Raw genomic sequence first — 23,119 nt, 5'->3', positions numbered from 1 at the left:
GGGTGGCAAGTAAACCTGGTAAGGGAAGATCTAGAATCTAAAATTCAATCAGTCATTTGTAGTTGCTGTGGAGTCTAAGCTTCTGAACCAATAGTTAACGGAGTAAAATATCAGAGTACGCAAAAGGACAAGTAATAATTTGATGGGAGGAGATTGTGTTATCTAACAAAATGGGAACTAACAATTTAGATCCCACCAACCTCGCTCACCTGCCCTTCTCCAACTTAGAACTCAGGAGAAGGGAAATGGACGGGAAGACGTACAGCCTACGAGAAAGAAAGGGCCATGTGTACCAAGAGGTCAACGAGCTCCAGGATGATGACTACCTTTGTAAGTGACCCTCACTAAGAAGCATGTTATGATACAATAATTTCATCTGGTCCTTTGGTCCCCAAATCATTCCATTCCTCTAGTGACAAAAAGTACAGGATTGAGTCTCAATGATGTCAGTGTCGGACTTTCTCTGAAGCTCTTTGTGTCCAGGAACATGTGCTATACCTTCCCTAACCCCTGTTGCTCTCACCTCCAGATTGTGACAAGTGTCAGAACTTCTTCATCGACAGCTGTGCTGTACATGGGCCCCCTACATTTGTAAAGGACAGTGCAGTGGACAAGGGGCATCCCCACTGCTCAGCCCTCACCCTGCCCCCTGGGTTGAGAATCGGGCCATCGGGCATCCCTGAGGCTGGTCTTGGAGTATGGAATGAGGCAGCTGATTTGCCTGAGGGTCTGCACTTTGGCCCTTATGAAGGACACATCACAGAAGATGAAGAGGCAGCCAAGAGCAGATACTCCTGGCTGGTGAGAACTATTTGCCTCTTCCACTGTCCTCTGGCTTCCCACATGCCTTCTGAGGCCTGGAGGGACCTCACCTCCCACATGCTAGACATGGAGGGGACAGTATGATTAGCTCTGTGTACTGACTGGACTTTACATGAACACAGAGCTCCTGTTTAAGGATCAGAAGGTAAGTGGGAGCAAAGTGGTGCAGATACAAGGGAGTGGCTCCTCCCTTGTGGGGCTCCCGCTCTGATTGGACAGGTAGACTCGGATGCGTAGAGGAGAACTAAGAAAAATATCATGTGGTCACACCTGACAGTTGAATCCCCATGCAAGCTGGAAGAGCTTTGATGACAGTGGAATAAAATAATTCTTCTGACTCTTACCTCCCCACACAAAAACTAAAAGGTCTTTACCTTCTGTTTTGAAATGCAGATCGCCAAAGGGAGAAACTGCTATGAGTATGTGGATGGAAAGGACAGATCCTGGGCCAACTGGATGAGGTGAGGTCAGCAGGTCTCTGGGGCCAGAGGGGACTCTCATCCCCCACAAGCCCATATATCTTTCCCTCTCGTCATGCCTCCGTCAGTGGTCTCCCTTCATCCTTTTTTCCTCTTTTTCTCCATACAGTGTTCTTTCATTTCAGGGGACATTTAGGAAAAAACTATAGCATATGTCCTCAAAATATAAAGCTCTACTAGAAACAACTTTGGCTCTGGGATGGACCTTGAAGAGCCTAGATTCACCATGGACACTGGATTACACTTTTAATTTATCAAATCAACATTAATTAAGCACTTACTGTATTCCAGCTTAGATGCAGGAATACATTACTTAAACAGATCACACAACCATGTCCTTATGAAGGACTTCTTGCAGACAGACATAAAAAAAAACGCTTTTAGAAGCATTTAACTATAATTTCCAAGAGGTGCACAGTGTCAAGATACCACAAAGCAAGGATGGCCTAAACCTGTGAGGGCAGCAAAGCATCCCGGCCTCACTTCTAATTAGAACTGGGCTCTGAGGCCTGCAGAGAAATGGTCATGGGCCCCTTTCCTGAGAGGGGCTCTCTTTTATCAGGGATAACAGAATGTGGATCAACTACTATTGTTCTGTTTTATTTTACTAAGTAAAAAAGGACCTTCAATTTTCTATGGTAACCTTGGGCCAGGCAAGTGAATGGTACCCTAAATAAAGTGTATGGGGGTTGGACAAAGGACTCTCAAGAGAAAATAGATGTTGGCTGAGTACTGGATAATTAGTGAGCTAATTTAGAAGCAGAGCCCTAGATCAAGCACCAGGCTCTGTGGTGTGAGACAACTCAATTTAGAGTTTGTAGAAACCAGAGATCACTAAATATTATGGCCAATCAGGGTGGAGGTTAAGTCTACACTGTGTTTTAGAAAATGGTATTAGGCAGCATTTGCACTGCAAGCAGGACTTGGAGATAAGAATTCACGTGACATGCTGACAGACACTCAGACACTGAACACAGATTCCCCAGGAGCATGAGGGGCAGTGGGCAATACCAGAGCCTAATGGGCCTTAAGAATCAGTGAGGAGCTGGACGTGGATGTAACAGGTAGTGGGAACTCATCACTGTGGTTTTCTTTCCCTTCCTCTGCCTCAATCCCAGGTATGTGAACTGTGCCCGGGATGATGAAGAACAGAACCTGGTGGCCTTTCAATACCAAAGGCAGATTTTCTACCGAACCTGCCGGGTCGTCAGGCCAGGCTGTGAGCTGCTGGTCTGGTGCGGGGATGAGTATGGCCAGGAGCTGGGCAGCAAGTGGGGCAGCAAGTGGAAGAGAGAGATCGAGTCCGGGAGAGGTGGGCACCACTGTTCTACAAAACAGAAAGAAAAGAGAGAATTCTCCATAGAAATATTCATGATCCAACTCTTAAGTAGAGTAAAATCCACTCTAAAGTCAGTCAAGTTTCAACTCAGATGCTTCAGAAATTCACAATTCATTCATATGCCTTTGACTCTTAGGCAAAATTTTTATATTATTTTTAAAATATTTCATGAACAAAATACACAACTGCATATAGTACTAAAAGACTGAAGGGCAAAAAAAAGTTTTTAAGTACTAACCAGTTCTCTCACCAAGGCAGTTTTTCTGACACTTTTATAGCTGTTTCTTTTTACTTTTCCTCCATACTTCTAAATAAAACATTTTTGTTTATAGGCATTCATTATTTTTTAAAGATTTTATCCTGGCTGGTGTTGCTCAGAGTATTGAGCACCAGCCTGTGAACCAAAGGATTACCAGTTTGATTCCTAGTTGGGGCACATGCCTGGGTTTTGGGCCAGGTCCCCAGTAGGGGGCATGTGAGAGGCAACCACACATTGATGTTTCTCTCCCTCTCCCACCCTCCCTTCCCCCTTTTCTGAAAAGAAATAAATACATAAATCAAATCTTTTTAAACAAGCTTTTATTTATTTTTTACAGAGAGTGGAAAGGTGGGAGAAAGAAAAACCAATGTGCAAGGGAAAGATTAATTGGTTGTCTGTGGCATGCCCCCCAACCCTGGCATGTGCCCTGACAGAATGGAACTTGTAACCTTTCAGTTTTCAGACAACACCCAAAGCACCAAGGCACACCATTCAGGCAGGGCACATTTGTTCACCATTTCAGTGAATTGTCAGGTGAGATCCTACTCTGAGGCGCACACGGTCCTGGGACCTGGAAATACAGATTAACATGAGGGTGAGAATCACTGTTTTTGAGGAGCTGACCAATAAAGGAGGGAAACCCAGGCACACGTGCTTGCATGTGCATAACACCACACAGTGGTTAGTGCTTTGGAGAAAACTAATCCAAGACAAGTGCCAAGGGATCAGTGTGAGGGGAGGTAAGGTGTGGCACGTGGTCCAGGAAGGGCTCCCTCAGGAGAGAACATTTATAAAAATACCTGCAGGCAGAGGGAGCAGCTACTGCAGGGAAGAAAAACAGTGAGGCATTGAATTGGCTGAGGGTCATTCAGGTCTCATCTCGGCCTAGAGGGTAAGAATAGAGATCAGACAGATGCTTAAGAGCCCAAGAATGCAGTGCTGATGACCAGAGTTGAGACACTGGGCACTTTTCTGAGTGCAAGTGTGCAGTCGTCAGCTGCAGAGTGGTGTGTTCTCTGTTCTGATCATGCTTTGTTAATTTTTAGAAAATAAATGCCAGTGGGGAATCCCCTCAGAGATTATTTCCTCTCCAAGTGAGAGCACATGGTGGATTGGCCAGAGAGCAACAGGAGTCAGGCATGTAAGACATGTGGTTGGAGAAATATTTTTTAAACAGGACTTACCAGGATATTTGAAATGGACTAACACTGAATGAAATGAAGCACAAATATTTGGTGTGAGGCTTGAGGAATGACTTCCTTTTTAAGATTTTATTTATTTTTAGAGAGGAAGAGGAAGAAAGACAGGGAAACATCAATGCATGGTTGCCTCTCACATGCCCCCTGCTACTACTGAGGACCTGACCCACAACCCAGGCACATGCCCTGACTGGGAATCTAACCAGTGAGCCCTTGCTTCACGAGCAGGCACTCAATCCACTGAGTCACACAAGCAAGAGCAGGAAAGATACTATTTTATAGTTTTGAAAAACTGAAAGAGATCCAATTCCTAGTTTTATTTAATATGACGTAGAGGGTACCTGTAGAGGGGAAAGGTCACTGCCGTTCAGGGAGTGAAATTGCCTCTCCTGCTACTCGAAAGTTCTCAGTCTGAGCAATGTTAGCAAAGACCCTTCATGTAGGCTTTCTGGAATTCTGAAGAAGGTGCACTGCATAAAAATAAAAAAGAAAGAAAGACTGGGAGTGCACACTTTGTGGGAGACGGAGCTTGCGTTGTCACCACAATAAGAAGGATTCATGGGGCAGGTCTTACCAGGAGACAAGTCATATGGCCCAGGCATTCTCATCAACATCTGCCCTGACCAAAACTTTCTCTTTCAGCAGAACCAAAGCCAGAGGTGCACCCATGTCCTTCCTGCTCTCTGGCCTTCTCCAGTCAGAAATTCCTCAGCCAACACGTGAAACTCAATCATCCCTCTCAGATTCTCCCGGGAACATCTGCAAGAAAACACCTCCAAGCAGAGGACCCCTGCCCAGAGGATGAGAATCAGCAGCAACAACATACTAGTACACACAGCTGGAATGATAAAGCTGAAGGTCAGGAAGTCAAAGAAAGGTCCAAACCTTTGCTTAAAAGGATCAGTCACAGGACATTCTCAAGACCCTTTTTTCCAACCTTCCAAAGAACAAATGACAAGTTCTAGTGAGCATGAGAGGATGATGGAGGAAGAGCCCCGCAGAGGCCAGGAAGAGAGTCCAGAGGACACAGGGAAATTATTTGTGAAAGCTGGAATGTCAAAAATTTTAAGAGTCCAGCACGGTGGGTGCTGGCAAGGCTTCAATGATGGATCACATCTCATCGCACACCAGAAGACAACCTCAGGAGAGAAGCCCTATATTTGCAGGGAGTGTGGGCGAGGCTTTACACGGAAGTCAAATCTCATCACACACCAGAGGACACACTCAGGGGAGAAGCCCTATGTCTGCAGAGAGTGCAGGCGAGGCTTTACATATAAGCCAGATCTCGTTAAACACCAGAGGACACACTCAGGGGAGAAGCCCTATGTTTGCAGGGAGTGTGGGCGAGGCTTTACATGGAAGTCAAATCTCATCACACACCAGAGGACACACTCTGGGGAGAAGCCCTACGTTTGCAGGGAGTGTGGGCAAGGCTTTAAATGGAAGTCAAATCTCATCACACACCAGAGGACACACTCAGTGGAGAAGCCCTACGTTTGCAGGGAGTGTGGGCGAGGCTTTACACGGAAGTCAAATCTCATCACACACCAGAGGACACACTCAGGGAGAAGCCCTATGTTTGCAGGGAGTGTGGGCGAGGCTTTGCACATAAGTCAAGTCTCAACAGACACCAGAGGGGACACTCAGGGGAGAAGCCCTATATTTGCAGGGAGTGTGGGCGAGGCTTTACAGGGAAGTCAAATCTCATCACACACCAGAGGACACACTCTGGGGAGAAGCCCTATGTTTGCAGGGAGTGTGGGCGAGGCTTTACAGACAAGTCAGATCTCGTCACACACCAGAGGACACACTTAGGAGAGAAGCCCTATGTTTGCAGGGAGTGTGGGCGAGGCTTTACAGGGAAGTCAAATCTCATCTCACACCAGAGGACACACTCAGGGGAGAAGCCCTATGTTTGCAGGGAGTGTGGGCGAGGCTTTACATGGAAGTCAAATCTCATCACACACCAGAGGGGACACTCAGGGGAGAAGCCCTATATTTGCAGGGAGTGTGGGCGAGGCTTTACAGGGAAGTCAAATCTCATCACACACCAGAGGACACACTCTGGGGAGAAGCCCTATGTTTGCAGGGAGTGTGGGCGAGGCTTTACATGCAAGCCAAATCTCATCACACACCAGAGGACACACTCAGGGGAAAAGCCCTATGTTTGCAGGGAGTGTGGGCGAGGCTTTACACGGAAGTCAAATCTCATCACACACCAGAGGACACACTCAGGGGAGAAGCCCTATGTTTGCAGGGAGTGTGGGCGAGGCTTTACATGCAAGTCAAATCTCATCACACACCAGAGGACACACTCAGGGGAGAAGCCCTATGTTTGCAGGGAGTGTGGGCGAGGCTTTACATGCAAGTCAAATCTCATCACACACCAGAGGACACACTCAGGGGAGAAGCCCTATGTTTGCAGGGAGTGTGGGCGAGGCTTTACAGACAAATCAGATCTCGTCAAACACCGGAGGACACACTCAGGAGAGAAGCCCTATGTTTGCAGGGAGTGTGGGCGAGGCTTTACATGGAAGTCAAATCTCATCACACACCAGAGGACACACTCAGGGGAAAAGCCCTATGTTTGCAGGGAGTGTGGGCGAGGCTTTATACGGAAGTCGTATCTCATCAGACACCAGAGGACACACTCCGGGGAGAAGCCCTATGTTTGCAGGTGAAGTGAATGAATCATTACCATTAAATCACATGTCAATAGCCCTCAGACGTCTATGGAACCTTACTCTCCCCAAGATGGTAATTAGTACAGAAGTCACTGGTTAAACAAACCCTCCAGTTTCATGACAAGAGATGAGATGGACAAATAATTCCATGAGTAATATGGGGATATCAGCACCAATCTCTTTCATGGTTTTTTGATGGCCTTTTCTGGAGTTTTGTCTCCATACAAAAATGAAGCCCACATCCCTCTCTCAGCCACAGAAATTCAACCCCTACAAATGGGTGAGTCTGGAGCCAGTCTACTTTGGTTACTGCCCAGAGACAGGGATTTGAGACAGACTCACCAGAGAAGGGAATTCCCCGGACTCCTGGGAAGTGGGGCCTTTTCTCTTAATAGGCTCCCTACCCTCCTCCCTTGGCTTCTTTTGGCTCTTCTAGTTTCCTACAACCTCCGAAGCCTCAGAGGTGAACAGCGGGGGGGGGGGGGTGTATGCTAGTGCACGGGAGTGAGCCTGTCTCAATCTGAGCACCTGGTCTTTCTCACTCTCCTTGCTGCCCCCTTCAGAGTCAGCATTTCCTGGTGCACAGCATGCACTGGTGTGTGAGGATAGATGGTAAGCCAAGGCAGGGAGGACAAGGAAGGCAGGTCTTAACCCACTAACTCAGCAGTCCTGAGCCTGGTCCAATTCTATTGCTAGATGGTGCAGCATCACAAGAAACTCCATGCTAACACATGGAAGTTCTAGGTATCATTTCCACCATCTGGGAAAGAAAGGCTTTCAGACTATTCATCCCAAGGCCTAGAAGATGGGAGGGGGTCCACAGCACTCAAGGAAGGACCCGTAAAACAAAATAGGCTAACCGTTTGCCTCTGTCAACTGTCTGTTTTATGAAGCGTCCCTAATGTTTACAGAAAGAGCCCATAGATAACTTTGGGTAACTGTTTTAACTTTAACTGTCTCCTGTCTCATATGTATTTGACAAGATGACCAAATGGGGTCTGAAGCCAGATAAGGATTTGGGCTACCGACGCCCACACATACCTATGTTTGAGTAGTCTCATCCCCCGTGGAAGCTGGTACCACTTTTACCTGTCAACCAATATGTAAGTTCTTTGCCCCCATCCCACCAACTATATAAGTTCTCAGGACAAAGGACCTGGTGCTCTTGTCACCCAACTTCTTGCCTTTCACTCCCATCTCAGCAAGACCTGTCCTCTTCCATGAGAACGTATCACTAACAAATCCTGCTTGCACGCTAATACACTTGCTGATCTATAATGCTTTAGTGCATTGGCAAGAAGAACCAAGTTTCTCCTGTGACAGGTGCACCCAGTCTGCATATGTCATTCATGAAGCCTGCAGCACAGGAGCTTCTGTAATGCACTCTCCTTGTACCTGGGTCCCAAGGGCTGAATACACCACTGACACCATCTTGAAATTAGTACTTACTGTATCTTTACACTTTTGTTTGTGAGGTCAAGACTGATGAGATAATGGACATGCACACTGTTGGTCATTCCTGGCCACCCATTCACAGATAATGTCCACAATGGCCCAGGAGGACAAAATTCCAGTGGGCCCAATGGTGGGAGTCCAGCAAGACTGAAGGTGAGAACGGGGTAAACATCTACATCTTCATAAGCATAAGGAAGGGTGCTAACAGCTCCCAGATGTCACCCTTTTCTTAGAACCAGAGCTGAATTCAATACACAGAGATGGTGAACAATTAGTGAGGACCCCCATCATACCCTCTCCTGCATGAGGGAGACCTAAGCATGACCCACCCTGTTCCTGCTGGGGTGGGTTCACCAAAGGGGGACACCCACCCCCATGACCAGGAACAATGACCTTTCTGTCCTCCCAGTGCCAGGCTTGTGAAGAAGAGTGTCTACATAAACTATGTGGATTTCAATAATAAATACCCACTATTATGTTCTTTTTATGCTTTTTTTAAAGGAAGGTGTATTTCTTGGGTTTTGTTTCCCTTCCCTGTTTCTCCCCCCACCACCACAGCCCAGAGAGAACACCATAAACTCAATATTCTGTGGCTTTCAGCATGGGCCATGGGAGAGGGGCAGAGTCCTGCTGTAATGCTGGCAGAGGGGCTGACATTGAATTCAGTGGGAAGGGGAACCCACAGACTGCCACGTGATGCTCACCACCCCCAACACCAGGACAGACCCTGGAGTTCTCCCAGAAGGCTTAGTGATTCAAGATGAGTAGAGAGGTCTGTTCCCTCTCCCTCCCCTTCAGCAGCAAACCACATTCCTAGTATAGCTGTCAGCCTCCAAGGTGTCCCCCCAAATGCACATGCCCTTGTACACTCCCTCCTTCAACACAACCGGGGTGAGCTGCATTGTGAAAATGGTGCGTGGCTCTCAAGGCTAAGTCATAAACAGGCCCTTTTGTTTCAGCCTTGCTTGCATAGTTCGCACAGTCTCAGACCACCTTGTGCAGGGAGCTGGGTGTTTACACACACCTCCCGCCCACCAACTCAGCGGCTGGCATCCATCATTCTGCTTCTGAAGTGGAGGCTCCAAGAAGTGAGGGCAGCCTGACGTCTGCTGGATTCTGAGTCTCTTGCCCTTGACAGGCAGCTGAAGTCACTGTCCTGTCCCCATGACACCTGGTATGCCTCCAAGGCCATGCTGGCTGCACCTGCTGGCTTCCCAACTCCTCCACATGACACTGTGAGTGACCTGGATGGGGGCAGGTCAATAGTCCTTGGGCAAAAAGGACATCAGTGGCTGAGGTGACAGGACAGCATGGCCACCTGCCTCCATCACACACTTGACTGTGACTACAGTGGCCACCGCAGCTCTGGCGAGTCCCACCTCGTTTATGTTCTGATTGTCCGCCACCCAGGTAAGGGAGCTCTGGGATGGCTTGGGGGCCATAGCTGGGCTGTTGAGGGGTCACTGGCCAGAATGGTCAGCCACAAACAACAGCTCCCTGCCCTCTAAGCTGGGGTCAAGTAAGCCTTTCAGAGATTTGGCAGATTTGTCTTGACATCCAGACCCTGCCCTGTCTGTCGCTGGTCTGGCCCCTGGTCTGGCCCCAGTCCTAACTGCCCTGGAAAGTTCCTGACCCAGCGAGCCGCCCTTGGGGAGGTATGATACCCACAGATGCTGTCTTCAAATGCCAGACTTCATAAAAGTTACTAAACAAGGCTTTTTAAAAAATAATTTCTTACACTAAAAGATTTTTAATCTCATCACCTGGAGAAAACTGCTGTAACATTGTGAAATTTGCACTCTTAAGATCTTTTGCAGGCTCTCATATTTGATGAGAACATTATTGTTTTTTTCCCTAACAATATGCAGCTATTATTTTAATAAAGTGAGTTTGGGAAGTACAGGAAATAAAAGCACCCATTATTCCATAATCCAGAAGGCACACCAATTAACACAGCAAATTAGAGCTTCGGTGAATGTGCACACGGACACACCCGCACACCTTTCCTTTACAAACAGTACAGAGCCCCGTCTGACTTCCTCAGCAGCCTCTTTCTCTTCCACATGCCTTGAACACCTTCCTCCAGTTTCCACAGGTACACTGGGTCCCACACCCCAGGCTAGGTTGAGGTTTCACCAACCCCCCCTGGTTGGACAAGAACGGTGTTTCCAGGGAGAGTCTGTACAGCACATGTCAGCCTAGTTCTGGTACAGACGTGAGTGTGCAGTGTGTGCAGTGCGCTCGGGGCCCAGGAGAGCTCTCCAGTGTCCCGCATGTAAGGGGAAAGTGCACTCTACCTTCAGGCCTCACAGGATGTCAGCCTCCTCCTCCCAGCCTTCTTCTGCTGAGGAAGGTGTTTCAAAATCCTTGAGACCATGGTGGGGGTGGGGGCACTGCTTTCTGGGGAGCAGAGGAGAAACACGACGCTGAGTGGTGGCTCTCGGGTGGGACCACGGGCATTGTCCTCTGTGCCCTGGCCTACTTCTCTTTGGCTTTGCAGCTTTTTGCCCAGGTGATGCCTTCTACTGGGGGTCCCCAAGATGCCTCAGATGCTGTGGTTGGTAATGGAAGGTCAGGACGCAGCAAACCGAAGCCCTTCCCGCAGGTCAGTGTGGCGCTGACAGCCGCTGGGCTTACTGGACAGTTAGGCTTGTGCAGTTAGGTCTGGTGAGCACTGCGGATGAATCAAGACTGCACAGCCAGATTGGAACTGTTTTACCCTGGTCAGCAAACAGGAACGTGTGTTCTCACCTTATCCCGAGGCTTACATGTCTTCTGCTGACAAATTCCCGAAACTCCCTAGGGCAGTGCTCTCAGTTGGTCTGATGGGGAGCAGTACTTACTGCGAGTGACCTGCTGCCCTTCAGCAAGGAACTCCTTCTGCAGGACTCCCTCCCAAACCCACTACAAGGGCATCATCACCTCCTCTGGATGAAGACTGCTCTTTGCAGGGGCGTCTGGTGGTGGTTCCTTTGCTTTCCCACAGTCTCTCCAGTTCCACACTATTCTCAAATAGCAACGATTCAACCTCCCCCTGACCCATAATGTTCATGGAAACAGAATGTTATCCTTATGTTTCAGTGGACTGCACGTGGAAATGTGGTCAGGAAGCGTCCCCCACCACCCGGATTAACTCCCGTGGAGCCCAAATGGCAAAGCGAGAGAAGTAACCAAGCTGGTGCCAAGTGATTTTCGAAGCCTGATCAGGACACTTCGAGTGTGTCACCTGTCTCCCGCCTGCCATGACATGGCCTGCCCTCAGGGAACGTCTGCCATTGAGGGCTCTCCACTGCCCCTGGTCTGCGAGACCCATGGGGCGACCCATGGGGCAACCGCGCATGAGAAATCCCTGGCGTGAAACTTCGCAGTCCGCGTCTGACTCATTCTGTCAGTCACAGCACCTTCTGCATACACACCACAGATCCTTTCTTGCCTTACACTTTGTACCTTTGTACCTTTCTTGAAATGACAAGCCTAAGAGGCCCAAAATGTTGCTGACATTCATGTGTCTTCAGTGGGAAAAGGGCCACATGCACATTTACCAGTTGTGATGACATTTGTTTTATCGCACGCTGTTAACACAGCTGTATGACACAGTCTGACAAAAACAGTTTTGAAGGACAATAAAGGCAAGTGTGGGCAACCAGAACCACGTCATGGGGTGGTGGGGGCATCAGTGGAAGTGGGGTTTGGGGCCTAACAGACTTATTGGCTGAATGGACTTTTTGGCTGAACAGACTGTTTGGTCAACCCCATTTAAGGCAAGCTTCAACCAGTATTACAGGCTTGAAATCCTATACAGTATGTCTTTTTGTTCTCATAGCACTTAAGCCTGCATTCACAGGGAATGGATGAGGAGAAACTTCTGTTTTTCAGGACTTCTGAAACAGACTCCTACAGAACCTCCAAAATGAACCACTTTTGAATGACACAGTGACTTCACTTAAATGATGTTAAAGATGCCAGTTACCAATGCTTGAGAAAGAAATCTTCATTCTGGAATGCACGGGTTAGAAGCAGAAGCTGGAAAAGGACGAGGCTTGCACCCATACAAAGAATCTAAAATGGTAAACGAAGTCTAGGCAAAGGAGGTAATAACCGTACCAACACCGATGGTGCTGAATATTTTACTTTGCTTTCTTTTGTATCCCTTGGGGGATAATTATGTACAAATTTTATGTCTGCAATTTTTAAGGAAGCTGCAACAGATGAAAGAATGACATGATTTTCAAGCACACCTGCAACTTGTCAAAACCTGACTCTACTACAAAGCCAGTTCCAACAAAGGTCACATAAAACACATTCCTCGCTCCCTTTGCCCTTAACCTGCAAACCAGTCACAAGGTAACTGGACAGTGCTGACATTTAGACGTTTTCAAATGCACTTGTAAATAACACTGTCACCCAAAGTCATTGATATTCTACTGGGATCACCCACTTTTCCTGCTGACCCGCACTATGGTGTCATTCCCCAAAGTGACCACGAGAGGGCAGAAAAGACCGACACTTGGAACGTACCGAACTCTGCTTGTCCACAAGGTTCCTTCGAGGTTTTTGGTAAGATGCAATAACAGGCACATTTTTTTCATTTTCCTCAACAATGTGACTTGACAGCGGTTTCACCATTTAGTTCCACTGCCTTCTGCTATCGTTCGGCCAACTTCGCCATTCCATCTGCCCACAACACTTATCTTTTAGAGCACAGTACCCTAACTCTTCCAGTTGCCTTTTGCAGTCTTCCACAGATTGGAAGTTTTCCTCCATTAAGAGGATTTTGGAAAGGCTCAAATAACTGGCAATCCGAGGTTGCAATGTCTTGTGAGTACTGCGGATGAATCGGGACTGCCCAGTGAGGCTGGAACCGGTTTCCCTGGTCACCAAAGAGAAACGTGCTCTCTCACCTTATCCTGATGGACGATTACGCGTCTTCTGCTGACAAATTCAGGCAGGACTCTTTCCCTGGGGCGGTGAGTTCCATTGGTCCAATGGGGAGCAGTACTTCTTAGAAGTAACCACCTGGTTTCTGGTGAGGAGCTCCTAGTACAGGACTCCCTAATGATTCCACCATATCCACAGCATCGCCTCCTTTGGGTGCAGACCACACTTTGGAGTGGCTGCTGGTGTTTCCCTTCGTGTGCCTGCCATCTCTCCCAGTCCCCATTAATGTCCAATATCAACGATTCATCCCCCTGTCTACAATGTCTTCGAAACACAACGTTTTCCTCACTTATCAGCAGACGATCTGATGTGGAAATGTGGTCAGGCAGGGATCCCTCCTCCTCCCCCCTTAACTTCTGTAGAACCCAAACATCAAAGCGATTAATGTAACTGTACTGGTGGAAATGATTTTCAACGCTTCATTTGGGTTTTTTGAGCATGTCACCTGCTCCAGCGTGGCATAATGTGGTCTGTCCTCGATTAATATCTGGACTGGATGGCTATCGACTGCGACTGGTCCATCTGACATGTGGGGAACCCTCACGTGAGAAATGTCCGGCAAGAAACTTTGCAAACCACTTCTGACATGCTTGATCCATCACACCACCTTCTTCCACAAGCCACAAATCTTGTGTTCCACTTAACTGGCCTTTTAACCCTCTTGATGTGCCACAGTGTAATGTACTGAAAATATTACTTCTATTCATCCATCTTCAGTATGAAAATGGCCACATACTCAACAGTTTCGATGAGTTTTTCTTAAACACACGCTGATATGGTATCTCTCATGATACAATTTAGCCAAAGGGTTTCAAATAAAATTAAAGACAAGTACATAACCAGAGTCACATAATGGTGGAGTGAAGGTGGGGATGGTGAGGGACCAAACTGAGTGTTTGGCCAACCTGGTATAAAGCAGGCTTCACCCAGCATCACAGCATTGAAGTCATATACAGTGAGTTTCTTGCTGTCATATCACTTAAGCTAGAATTCACTGAAAGTGGGTGACTGGAAACTTTTGTTGTTTGGTATTTATGAAACAGACACCTAAATAATTTCCAAAATGAACCACCATTTGAGGTACAAAATAACTTTAACTGAAATCTGCTTAACACACTATGTACCAAAACTTGACAAAGAAATTTTCATCCTTATATGCACATATTAGAAACAGAAATGTAACAGTTCTGTACCCCCTATGAGGAGTGCAGAACATCTATACAAAGAAGAGAAAAAAGAGCCCAAGGACATGTCCCTAAGGCCAGATACATACAATGATGGCACTGTTATTTCATTTATACATTTTAGTTTTTATTTTACACCATGGTAGAGAAGATTAAATCAACTTTACTTTTCTCATTGTTTAAGGAAGCTGCAACAGACAAATAAAATTACAAATAATTTTCAGGCATGCCTGCAGCTTGTCCAAGCCTGATGCTAGCACGCTACAAAGCCAGTTCCAACAAACGTTACACGAGATGCGTTCATCGCTCCCTCTGTCCTTAACCTGCAAAGTGCTGACATTATCAACCACTTTTCCTGCTGACCTGCATTAAGGTGTCATTCACCAAAAAAGACCACAAGATGGCAGCAGAGACCGACACTCGAAACATTGGCTTCACAGAAAGTTTACTTCGCTTTTTTTTCCCCCGGTAAGAGGGACCTACAATACCAGATGAAGTCCAGGCAAAGTGCAGGAAACTGGCCCATGTCCAGAGGGGGGGCGAACATAAAATGAAGCCGCTTGTATTTTCCTTTCCTTTTTTTTTTACCTCGTGGTGGAGATTTTAAAAGAAACTTGACCTCTGTGTTATTTAAGGAAGCTGCAACAGACAAAGCAAATTACAAACGACGGTCAAGCAAACTTGGCACTTGTAAAAACCTGCCTCTATTCTGTTACAAAGCCAGTTCAAAGAACATCACATAAAACACGCTTATTGCTCCAATAGCCAATATCTGGAGACCAGTTACATGGTAACTGAACAATCCTGATATTTGGACGTCTTCAAAATTACACTAATTTCAAAAATCATTGATATTCCATCGCAAACAACCACTTTTCCTGCTGACCTGCACTAAGGTGTCATTCCCCAAAACGGCCACAAGATGGTAGCAGAGACCGACAGATGGAACGCATATCCCAATAGTGGCTTGGCTGAAAGATTGCTTTGCTTTTTACTGTGAGATGCAACGACAGGCACTTTTCATTCCACCCCCAAAATGTGACTACAAAACACAGTCGTGGTTTTTTTGTTCCACTGCCCTCTGCTATCTTTCAGGCAACTTCACCATTCCATGGTCCCACAACACTGTTCTCTTTCAGAGCAGAGAACTCTTCCAGGTGCCTTCTGCAGTGTTCTAGGGAATGCAAATTTCTTTCCACTAAGAGAAATTTGGAGAGACAAACTAAGTGGTCATTGGAGGGTGCAAGGTCTTGTGAGCACTGCGGATGAATCACAGCTGCGCAGCCAGGCTGGAACTGTTTTTCCCTGGTCACCAAAGAGAAACGTGTGTTCCCACCTTATTTTGAAGCTCATGTGTTTCTGCTCACAAATTCCAGACTCTTTCCTTCTTTCAGTTGGTCCATCTGGGAGCAGTGCCTGTTGAGAGTAACCTGCTGGTTTTCCCAGGAGTTCCCACTGCAGGACTCCCTCCCGAATGCACCACCAGGGCATCATCACCTCCTTTGGATGAAGACCTCCCTTTTGAGGGGCTGCTAGGGGTGATTCCTTTGTTTGCCCTCAGTCTCCCCCATTCCACATTATTCTCAAATATCGAAGATTCTCTCTCTCTCTCTCTCTCTCTCTCACACACACACACACACACACACACACACACACACTAACTTCCTGGAAACGGAACATTTTCCTTACATTTCAGTGGAGAACCCCTTGTGGAAATCCACTCATGAAAGGTCCCCCACCACTCCACTTCACTTCTGTGGAACCCACACAACAAAGCAATGAACATAACCAAGCTGGTGCAAATGGTTTTCAAAGCCTGATTAGGACACTTTGAACGTGTTGCCTGTCTCCCGCCTGCCATGACGTGCTCTGTCCTCAGTGAACGTCTGCTGTTGAGGGCTCTCCACTGCACCTGGTCTGCCTGCCTGTGGGAGGAGGACTCTCCAGCATGAAACTTCGCAGTCCACTTCTGACACACTTCATCAGTCACAGCATCGTCTCCACACACACCACAGACCTTTTCTCGCCGTACAGTTGCCCTTGTCACCTTCTTTGAAGTGACTAAGCCAAAGGGACCGAAAATGTTGCTTTTCTGCATGCATCTTCACTGTGGAAATGGCCAACCATACACTCACCACTTGCGGTGAGATTTTTTTTATCACACACCCATAGGACACCTGTCACAATACAGTCTAAATGATGGTTTCGAATGAGGTTAAAGACAAGTCATGGCATCCACCACAACCCCAACCCCTAATCCTAACCCCCGAACCATGCTACACACCTGGCACCAGACTGGGTATCTGAAGCTTGTCCCTGACTCCAGATGCCTGGCTCTGGACATCATACCACAGAGAACAGTGTGTCCTCCTACTGAAACCTGTAAACCCTTGAAATGCAATCCTCTCATGTCTAAAACCATAAACTAGGTTTCTGTAAAAAAAAAGTTATATTAAATCAAACAAACGATGCAATGATGATGCATGTTAGACATGAGATACAGGAGGCTGCTGTGGGCATAACAAGGCATACTCTTTGAAAGCAAAATTGATCAAAGTAAATGAGTAAATGTGATGTCCTCTTGATTAAAAAATTCTGGGTAGCAGGAGAAGGTATTTGCAGAGTCAGAAGACCACCCACGGAATTGAAGAAATGGTTGCATATTATACTTTCGATCAGACTCTTCCACAACAAAGAACTTTATGACTCATCAGTGAAGAGACACTTATATTATTCTAAACAGTTTATTTATTTATTTATTTTTTAGAGAGGGGAAGGGAGGGAGAAAGAGGGAAAGAAAACATCAATGTGTGGTTGTCTCTCATGCGTCCCCTAATGGGGGCGTGGCCCACAACCCAGGCATGTGCCCTGACTGGGAATTGAACCAGCAACCCTTTGGTTCGCAGGCTTGTGTTCAATCCACTGAGCCACACCATGCAGGACAGACATCTATATTTTTAAAGTACTTGAATAGTCCCTTCTAAAGAGAAGGTATTCATACAAGTGGTAAAAAAAAAATACCAGAAAAGATGTTCAATGGCTAAATCATGGCACGATACCACTTCCCACACAGTACAAACGCTATAATGAGAAAGCAAAACTGAGAAATGTTTATAATCACAAACAGAAATTAGAACAATTGACCATTTCTTTTGTAAATGTATAATATTGTAGATCTTGTATAAAATGGTTTGGCATTTTGTCAAAAAAAATTACCCTACTGTGTTCAAGAACTCTACTTGGAAATATATAGCTGAGAAATTGAAAACAGATGTTATAACAAACTTATACATGTTTACTCTTAACAGCACTGTTAACAACAACCAAAAGGTAGAAAGTATTCAAATGTCCATCCCCAAGTAAATGAATACACAAAATTTGGTTATTCTGTCACCGAGAAGTTACTGGACTTTTACTCCAAGGCAGGTTTGCCCTGGCAAGGTGTCATACATGTAGACACTTGACTTTGTGCAGTAAAAGTTTCATAACACAAACCTAGGGAATTTTGAGTTTGTATATTAAATGTAAGGACAGTGAAACAAAGAAAGGGCTTCAGAGAGAAGAGGCACAGTCAGAGCAACAAGAGTGAGCGTAGGTGGCACTGCCTCTGGGGAAACAGAAAAGTCAGATGCAAAGAAGGTCCTTGGAGACAGAATCGGGGTGACCCGGGACGAGCTGCCGCTGCCCACTGCTCCCCTGGCTGCAAGTCCCACAGGGATAAGGAGATAAGGAGCAACACAGTGAAGACACGCAGCAAAGAAGAGCAGGGAAGGCACATGTGTGCTCAACAAACAGTGCGTGCTGGGTGCTCTGTCTTTAGGGTTTTACCTGTTTTCCAACATTGAGGACTTTCGAGGAGGTCTCAGAAGAGTCAGCTCCACAGAACACTCAGCTTTCCAGGGCGCCCTTTGATGTGCTGATGCAACACAGCGAGCACACAGAGTGGTCAGGGTCCTTCTCTGGTGAACTTCTCCTTCAGAAGAGTCCCAGAGAAGGGCTGGGACTGAGGTGGGCCTTCCCCTGCGTGGACTGAAACTTGTAAACCGTTTGCTCTCCAATGCCCTTGGTCAGGGAAGTTAGATCCTCAGACTTATGACCGGGCTGTACATCGCTGGCCTTATTTAGCTCTCAAACTCACTTTTCCCATTCCATTTGCCAAGGAACTTTCCTCGCTTTTTTACTAATCTGCCTAAACTCCATACACTTGGGGACTCACATTGGCATTGAATTTGACACAATGATCATCTGTGGGCAGACACCAGACACCAGAGCCAAACTCAGGACCTTGGACACAGACCTTTGACTCCAAAACCTGGACCCTGCAGTGGACCCAAACCAAAACCAGGACTCCGGGAGCAAAGCCCTGTGCCCACCCGACCCAGACCATGTGGTCCAAGGGCCAAACACCAGATGCCGGGGACTGACATTGGACCCTTATAATGCCAGATTCCATACACCACAACCTAAATCTTCATCTGCACGTGGACCTTGCAGGCAAACCCAGGACACAATGCCACATCCTAAGAGGTGCAAGACTGCAGACACACAACGGAATACATTTTGACTGAGGCACAGGCTCTGGACACAGGGACGCAGATCTGTAACCAGGATGCTATGGCCAGAATTTGGAGTTGGGGCCAGATGCTGGGCCCCCCGTTGCCAGAGGCCAGAGGCAGCAGCTGAACCAGATCTTCACACTGTAAACCACCTGTGATTCAATATGATAAAACCTTTGTCTCTCCAAATGCAAACTTCAAAATTTTACCAAACCCAGGACCAATAGGCCAAAACACTGAGTGAACAAAAAGGATGCTGACCTTGCATGGCAGATGTCCATGATCTCTCAGCTGCAACAGCTTCAGGAGTTAGCGCTGTCTCACCATTCATTCCACACTGCCGGCTTTTCAAAACTGTGGGGAATTATTCTGGCCAAGATGGAGGCATAGGTAGACACACTGTGCCTCCTCACACAACCAAAATTAAGGACAACAAAAATTTAGAAACAAAAAAACAATCTGATCTCACAGAAAATTGAACTGTACGGAAGTCTGACAACCATTCATCCTGACTGGTAAGAGGGGCAGAGTCCACGGCCTGTGGAGAGGGGTTGCAGCAGGAGAAAGCGGTGCTTGGAGGTCCTGGGTGCACATGCACAGGCTAGCAGCCCCCGGCGCGGGGTGGCCACGGGCAGACCCAGTGAGGCTTGCAAGGCCACTGGCTGACCTTGGACACACATCTCCGCACAGATAAGCCAGATGAAAACAGGGAGCAAGACAGACCATGCAACCCAAGGCCCCAGGGCCTGGACATAAAGCCTGAAAGCACCGATTGGAAACACTTGTTGGGGTTGAGGTGCCGGGAGAGACTGCCAGCCTCACAGGAGAGTTTGTTGCAGAGACCCACAGCGTCCTAGAACGTACACAAGCCCACCCACCTGGGAACCAGCACCAGAAGGGCCCAGTTTGCTTGTGGGAAGTGGCAGAAGGGACTGAAGTCTGACAGAGAGCGGAGCAAATGCAATTGTTCCCTCTCGGACCTCATCCCCACATACAGCATCACAACCCAGCAATTGGGTTTCCCCGCCCAGATGAACACCTAAGGCACCGCCCCTCATACGTAACAGGCGCGACAAGACCAAAAACAAACAAACAAACAAAAAAGTGGCTCAAACAGAAGAAGAGATCAAAGCTCAAGAGCCAATACATCTAAGCAACCAAGAGGTAGCCAACCTATCAGATGCACAGTTCAAAGCACTGGTGATCAGGATGCTCACAGAATTGGTTGATTTTGGTCACAAATTAGATAAAAAAATGAAGGCTATGCTAAGCGAAATGAAGGAAAATGCACAGGGAACCAATAGTGATGAGAAGGAAACCGAGTCTCAAATCAATGGAGTGGACCAGAAGGAAGAAAGAAACAACCAAACAGAAAAGAATGAAGGAACAAGAATTCAAAAATATGAGGAGAGGCTTAGGAACCTCCAGGACATCTTGAAACGCTCCAACATCTGAATTATAGGGGTGCCAAAAGGAGAAAAAGAAGAGCAATAAAGTCCAGGAAGCTCAGAGAGTCCCAAAGAAGTTGGACCCAAGGAGGCTCACACCAGGGCACATCATCATTACATTACCCGAGATTAAAATGAAGGAGAGAACCCTAGAAGCAGCGAGAGATAAGGCGACAGTCACCTCCGAAGGAGTTCCCAGCAGACTGTCAGCTGATTTCTCAAAAGAAACCTTGCAGGCAAGAAGGGGCTAGAAAGAAGTATTCCAGGTCATGATAAGGCAAGGACCTACATCCAAGATTGCTCTATCCAGCAAAGCTTTCATTTAGAATGGAAGGGCAGATAAAGTGCTTCTCAGATAAGGTCAAGTTAAAGGGGTTCATCATCACCAACCCCCTATTATATGAAATGTTAAAGGGACTTCTCTAAGAAAAAAGAAGATCAAAAAATATTAACAGTAAAAAGATAGCAAACTCACAATCATTAACAACCACGCCTAAAACAAAAAACTACAACTAAGCAAACAACTAGAACAGGAACAGAACCACAGAAATGAAGATCACATGGAGGGTTAGCAACAGGGGGAGTGGAGGAGGGGAGAGGGGGGAAAAGGTACGGAGAATATGTAGCATAGGTGGTGGAGGCAGAAAATAGACAGGAGGAAGGCAAGAATAGTATGGGAAATGTAGAGGCTAAAGAACTTATGACACATGGACATGAACTAAAGGGGGGCAAATGTGGGTGGGAGGGTATGCAGGATGGAGGGGAGTGAAGGGGGAGAAATGGGACAATTGTAATAGCATAATCAATAAAATGTATTTTTAAAAAACCTGTGGGGAATTAAAAAGGGATTGTTTTCCACCAACCCTGTTGGCTCTAATACCTGTGGGATAATAATTAAAATAACATAATCAGATCAATACAAGACACTCAACATTTAATCCATGCATGAGTACAGATGACTACCAGACAATGAGGTGATATCAGGTATATAGGACCTTGGGGAGTATGAGGGAAACAGGGTCTTATGGCAGTAAAGTGGGTGATTGACAGGTAATTTGTGAAAAGTGCAGCATTTGTGGAATGTTACTTTTTGTTAGACAATCCCACAAACTATAGGACACAAGCTAAATTAATAAACTCTTCCAAATTTCATCCACGTAATCATTCAGTTGAGAATAGGTTACTTTGCTAAAATTGTTAAATCTTGTGGCAACAGCAGCAGACACAGCCTGAGGGAGCGACCAGCTCATTGCCCACAGGGGTCAAAGGACTGAGTGTCCCTGCCCAGTTCACTGTGGACCATCCTCTTCAGCCTGCAGCTGGCGGAGTACAGTGGAGCCCACGAGTGCAAGTCAGGTGACCGTGAAGCCACAACCAGGAGGCAACCCATGGCCACACAGGTGGGACAATGACACAGTCAGGACCTCAATGCTGCCAGTACATCAGGTGGCCGGGATATGGTCACGTTTCAAACATCAGTGCAGTTAGGACACCAACCAGCAGGTGAACTGATGCAGGAGGACAAAGTAACAGCCAGGACACCGACACACACAGGACATTGACAAGGCCAAGACATCTACACAGAAAGGACAGCAGCGCAGCTCACATATTGACTTGGTCAAGGCATTGACTCAGAAAGTACGACAGGGACACCAAGGGAACTGGGACATCGACAAAGATAGGAAAGTGGCACAGCCAAGACATCTATGCAGGTGGGGCAGCGGCACAGCGGGGACATCAGTGCAGATGTGGGACATTGAAATGCAGGCCACAGAGCAGCACGACCTCTACATCAACACAGACAGGACAGCGATGTGAAAGGGACACAAACACAGGCAGGACAGCAGTATGGCCAGGACATCAGGCAGAGGGGACCTAGACACAGTCACGATTTCAGTGAGGCTGGGACATTAGCGTGGCGAGGATGTAGACACAGGAGGGACATCGATGCTGACAGGATGTCGACACACATGGGACATTTGACCACAAAGACATGGACACAGCTGAAACATGAACACAGGTCTGGCCCACAACAGGCACCTAGTTACCTGACATAAAGACTCCGCTGTTGTATGTGGGGGAGAGAAGGGAAAATGAACTGCAAAGTCCGTTTATATGAAAGTAATAACATCCATGACTAACTACCATTCCATTCAACAGTCATAGATCATTCAACACAGCTCACAACCTTTCCTGCTGGCCTGCACTAAGGTGTTCTTCCCAAGATGCACTTGAGACAAGAAGAGAGCCACACCTAGGACATTTTGCTAAGTGACCATAATGAGCCATAAAGCAAGGTCAAACAAATTACAAAGAACAAAAATTATATAGACTATAACTGTTACTCTCATTGTTGTTAATGTAAAAATCAGGAACAAAGGGTCACTAATATATCCTTACATTTAAAGGTTAGGAAATACGCCTTGTCTGGCGTAGCTCAGTGGATTGAGTGCGGGCTGCGAACCAAAGCATCACAGGTTCAGTTCCCAGTCAGGGCACAAGCCTGGGTTGCAGGCCACAGCCCCCAGCAACCCTGCACATTGATGTTTCTCTCTCTCTCTCTCTCTCTCTCTCTCTCTCTCCCCCTCCCTTCCCTCTCTAAAAAATGAATAAATAAAATCTTTTAAAAAATCTCTTAAAAAGTAAATAAAGGTTAGGAAAATACACTTCTAAACGACATTACAATCAACAGTCGTTGATATTCCACTGGAATCAATCACTTTTCCTGCCAACCTGCACGAAGGTGTTATTTGCAG

At 46.8% G+C, this 23,119-nt stretch overlaps 1 pseudogene; it reads left to right on the top strand.

The window, feature by feature from the left end:
• The first annotated feature begins 232 nt into the window (after positions 1-232).
• On the top strand, positions 233-6,779 carry LOC123822500 (annotated as a pseudogene).
• Positions 6,780-23,119: the final 16,340 nt, after the last annotated feature.

The sequence above is a fragment of the Phyllostomus hastatus genome, unplaced genomic scaffold (assembly GCF_019186645.2).
Source record: "Phyllostomus hastatus isolate PE091 unplaced genomic scaffold, TTU_PhHast_1.1 phas_contig_402, whole genome shotgun sequence".
Lineage (NCBI taxonomy): Eukaryota > Metazoa > Chordata > Mammalia > Chiroptera > Phyllostomidae > Phyllostomus > Phyllostomus hastatus.
This window is presented reverse-complemented; position numbering and strand designations above follow the sequence as displayed.